We start from the raw sequence: 5,398 nt of genomic DNA on the forward strand, positions 1-5,398 counted from the left end.
TTAAGCTCAGCCCCAGCTGAGAGGCAGGCCTAATCCCCCAGCCATGCCCAGGGCACCCCCTGTGCCCTGAGCCCCGCTGCTGCCCAGCCCTGTGCTCGGCCCAGGAGCCCCTGGCTGCAGGCCAGCACTGCCCAGGTGGGCTCCTGACTCACGCGGCTCCTGAGCGAGACCTGGAGCGCCGTGGCCAAGGGCAGTGCAGGTGTCTGCATCCTCTGCAGGCCTGGGAAAGGCTGCTTGGAGCACGGGGAGCAGCAGCCTTGTCCTGCCTGCAGCTTGGGCTGGGCTCTGTCAGGCAGCCAGATGAGCAGGAATTGTCCTGCTCGCTGGTAACCCCAGAGAACGTTCCAAGTGTCCCTCTTGCCCTGATGCCACTTGGGTGATTTCTCTTGCTTGGAAAGGAATGACAAGGAATAAAGTAACAGGGAACACCAGGGTGGACAAAGCACTTGCAAACCTGCGTAGCCCGGGCAAGGGACAGAGTTGGCCCAAGCATGGCCACAGCCAGCATTACGTGACATAGAAGGACAGGAATCCCAGCACCCTTCTTAGGGTCAGCAGCCCAAATAGAGCTATAAGCAAAGATCTGAGAGCCCTTTCCACACACTGAAGAGCCTTGGCCACCCCAGCCCACCCCACAGAGGCTGCAGCCCCTTTCTCAGTGCCATCCTCCTGCGGGGCCGCTCAGAGGAGCAGGCTGCATTGCCATCTAATGGGATGCGCTGGGAAAGCCCGAGCCTCCCGCTGGAGAACAGCGAGACCAGGAGCCTGGGGGCTCTGCAGGTGCCTCACACTCCCTGCGCCGGCAAGGCCGACCCGGTCAGGCCACCCCCGGCTCTGTGACACAAACCAGCACTGGGGCACAAATCAGAGGGGCCAGGCAGCATTGAGAGAGGGGTTTGTGTGCTCGGAGCTGTGCCAGGGAACAAGGGACCCGCTCATGACCCAGTGGTATCACCACCCACATCCGGCTGGGAACACCAGGAGAAGGCTTTATTGGGTCTCAAAGTCGTTTTCCCCTCACTACTTCCCACAGCTCATAAAAGCTCCTGCCAGCAGAGCCCGTTGAATATTAAGCTCCTCGAGGAAGCAGTTGTCCAGTTAAAGCTGCCTCCTTGCCAAAATGCTGCATGCAGGCAGACACTGAAGGGAAAACCAGCTCCACAGGGACTCCAGAGATGGATGTGGGATGGAAATCAGCATGGCTAGGAGAAACAGGGGTGGTTGTGCCAAGAAAGCCCAGGGACTGATGCGCTGTGCCAAACCCACAGCACTGAATGCAGCCTTCCACCCCGCTGCCCTCCATCACCGCCTGGAGAGCAACACCTTCTGTGTGACATCACGGGGACTGCTGCGAGCAGCAAGGGCCCCATCTCCTGAATTACTGCACTGACAAAGTCACAAATGCACCACCAGGAGGGTCTGCTCACATCCCTGCTCCTGCCTGCAGCACCAGCTCACAGCCCCCTGACCAGGGAGCAGCACTCGGAGCGGCAGCTTTGATGCCTCGCTCCTGAGCCCCTCACTTCCCGCAGAGTTCTCTCAGCTGATAACACCTCAGGGAGAGCTCAGAGGGGAGTGGAGACCCCTCAGAGTCCGTGGTGGGTTTGGTTTCCCTTTGTCACTGAAGGTACAGTCCCTGCCCGTACCAACCTGACTTCCAGGACTGCTTCAGCTGCCACTGAAGACAACGGGAGCTCGATTTTTACCCATATCCAAAGACAAAAGTGGAAATTGATTTCATCAAGTACTACCCTCCTTCAGCCTTGAGTCTCTCCTGTAAGCAGAGAAACCAAAACCCAAAAATCATTAAATGGAGTCTGTGTCCTAATGGCAAATCCCAGCCCAGTTTCTGACACCCTCACCTTTTGTGACATAAAACCAATCAACCTTGTCTCCCAAAACACCCAGAGGTGAAGGGAATGTCCCGGGAGCTGCTGTGGACCCTGCCAGGGCTGCACGGGTCATGCCTGCTGTATCTTAGCACCATTTTGTGCTTTTTTTTCTTTTTGCATGCATCAACTCCTTTTATACACCAGAAACTCTCCTGCAAGCTTTATATCGAAGCATTTGGTTCCTGAAAAAGAAATCAGTTTCCACAGCGAGCAGCAATGTTTGGAGCAGCCACCTTCTCGTAGGCAGGAGAGGAAGCAGAAAAGAGCACACGTGTGCACCAGCAGCTGGGTAAATCCCATCCCCTGCTCTGCAGAGGGGCACTGCTGTGCCACCCCTGGCACTGTACCGTTGCCCCAGGAGCTGGTTCCCAGGCGTGCTCCCGGCTCCAGGAGCAGGTGGAGGAATGAGGAGCGGTGCCTGCCTCTCCCAGAGGGAACCGCAGCGCCCGCCGCCAATTCCAGCCCCGGCTGCCTTTGAAGATGCTCAGCACTGAGCTAATGGAGACAAAGCTTTCTCAGGCACGGCACACTGAAGTCTCATTTGTAGCTGCAGTTTTCACTCGGGAGGGTGGAGAGCACCGCAGGCGTGGTCCCATCAGATAGCAGCAGCCAGGCTGGGCTCCAGCACCTGCGGAGGAATTACACGACAGCAGGAGGCAACGCGCCGCGCTCGGTCTCGCTGGGAACGAGTGATTTGGCAGAAAACTGGGCTTAAAGCTGGGAACCAGAGCAAGTTTCATGGCATCCTGCCACCCATGGTGCCAGGTGTGAGAGCTCAGCAGCATCACAGGGAGCAATGTCATCACATGGGATCAGTGCTGGCCAACACAGATGGGAGCTCCCAGGGCCAGGCACTCCCAAGGAGCTTTGGCCACTATCACACAATCATGGAATGGTTTGAGCTGGGAGGCACCTTAAAGCTCTACTCCAATGCACCTGCCACGGGCAGGGACGCCTTCCACTATCCCAGGTTTCTCCAAGCCCCATCCGACCTGGCCTTGGATACTTCCAGAGGCAGCCACTGCTGCTCTAGAAAATATGTGGCAGGGCCTCTCCTCCCTCATGATGTCATCTCCTGTCACCCTCATGTCAAATGCAAGTCAACAGAAGGCCACCTCAAGGAGAGAGTCCATCCTTTTCCTTGATCTTCAGACCCCCATGCCCTCCCTGAACACAGATGGCTTCTGGGATTCTCCATAAACACTCCGCTCACACTAAACCTGTGCAGACACATTTTTGGGAAGCAGCCCATCAGGTGATATCGTGCATTCCCATCTCCCCTCTGCTTTGGTTGCTTCCACTCACTTCTGCACAACTGAATTATTTTGCTTTTGTGAGCAGCACTGGAAGCCAGCTGGCATTTGTTTTGCACCTAAATTCCACTTGCTCAGCAGGCTCTTCCGCAGAAGGGATTCATTCCAACCTTTGTCTGTGGTGGGGGCACAACAGAACTGAGGCAGCAGGGATAATATTGAAATCTCACTGCTATTGCATTGCCCAGAGAAGCTGTGGCTGCCACAGCCCTGGAAGTGTTCCAGGCCAGGCAGAGCTTGGAGCAACTTGGAATAGTGGAAGGTGTCCCTGCCCATAGCAGGGGCTAGGACAGGATGGGCTTTAATGTCCCTTCCAGCCCAATCCCCTTCTGTCATTCTGTAATTAAAACATCAAAGTCTCACTGTGAAGGAGGAAGAAGAAACTTGCTGCATCTCATAACTGCAGCCCTAGGCTTGATGTCACTGCTGAGGAGCCAATTCCTCACGGAGAAGCTCAGCCATGCACAGCTTATCTCCACAGCCTGAATGGTCCTAGTCTGCCCCAGCTGAGGGGGAAGCTGTTAATAGACATACTGGGACAGCACAGACAAGCACCAGTCACTCACCTCCTCTCTCCTTTCTCCCCTCCTGTGCAAAGTGAAGCCAGGGGGGAGGTTGTTGCTGAACTGGAGTGACCACAAGGAAAGCTGGTGGTTTGGCCCATAAATGTGACCTTCCCCAGAGAATCTGCCCTGGGAAAGCAGGCAGAGCCAAGCACGGGACAGGACAGGAAAGAGGCAAACCCCAGGCAATTTGGGGTAAGAGGACAGACTGCAGATGGTTTCACACATGCCCCTACACAGAAACATGGACAGGACTTGAGCTGTATTATCTTCCCCAGTCTAAGTAAGAACTGGAGATGGATTCATCCAACTGGCACAGCACAGCATCCAAAACCCAAATCTTTACAGCCGGTTTGCTAAGAGATTTTTCTTGATGTGTTGGAGTGGGAAGGAGGGAAGAGAAAAACACAGAGGAGGGAAAAGCTAGCGCTCCTTCCTACAGCAAGGGGAGAGAAAGTTACTTCCATCACAGATTTAGCTTATAAACAGTTTTAAAGCAGAGTTAAAGTCTGAATAAAATTTTAAAAAGTGTGTCTGAGATGCGATGATGTCACACCACAGGGCTCGCCAGCATTGCTTTTCCTGACTGGAATTAAAGTCTCCTATGTCCAAAGCTCAGCCCTCCGTGCTGCTGGAGCGAGCGGGGAAGGCTCCTAAAGCTGCTCTACACCCCAGTGAGCCCCCCCAGCTTCCCCAGCTCTAGCCGCAGCACAAAACACCTCTCCAGATCTGGCACTGGGCTGCACACACCGCCAAGTGAATTCCAGCACCTGGAGAAGTCGGCAACACCAGGAGGGAGGACACGTGTACAAACAGAGCTGCGCTCTCCAGAGGAATCCTAAAACCACAGCAGGGGCTCCTTTCATCCCCACAGCCCTCAGAGCTGGGAGATGGTGCTCTGGGCAGGCGGAGGGAGGCTCACACTGCTCAGGATCACGCTGCACTGGCTGGGAGTCCTGAAGGATTCAGGCATCCCTTCCCAGAGGACATACGGATGAGACATGAAACAAGGAAGCAAAATGCTACAGGATCAGCAGAAAGAGCCACAGTTCTGTCCCAGTGCTCCTTCATCCAGTACCTCAGCAGGCTCCCAAGGCTCTCATTAAGGGACTCTCCATACTGGTTTTGATACAGGAAGGGGCACAAGCGAGACTTGCCTGCTTAACTCCAAGGCACTGCCCTAAATTCTGGAATTCCTGGCAGTCCTTTTCCTCAGTGACTGAAGCAGTGAGCCTTGTGCTGGAAATGCAAAATTAACTGCAGCCTAAATCTGGACAGTGGTGCTTGAACCAATGCCAAGGTACCTCATTTCTGTGACTAATACAAAATGAATAATTTCTTTTAAAAAAACCCTTCCCACTTGGGCTTTCAGGGACTTGCAAAAATAATAATTACACTTGTCTTTTATACCCAACAAACATTTCACTCTATAGTGGAATCAAAGCAAGAAGCTGTAAGTACAACTGCTGGCAATTATTTTGACTATTTTTTAGAATTTTAAGCAGAGATTTTTTGCTGTATTAATTAACTTATTTCCATCTCTCAATGAACTTCTTATGCTTTGCTGAGGTCCAGTCAGTGCCTTTCAGAACAAGTTGCTTCTAATGAACCTCACAGAACACCACGCATG

Source organism: Motacilla alba, chromosome 7 (genome assembly GCF_015832195.1).
Source record: "Motacilla alba alba isolate MOTALB_02 chromosome 7, Motacilla_alba_V1.0_pri, whole genome shotgun sequence".
NCBI lineage: Eukaryota > Metazoa > Chordata > Aves > Passeriformes > Motacillidae > Motacilla > Motacilla alba.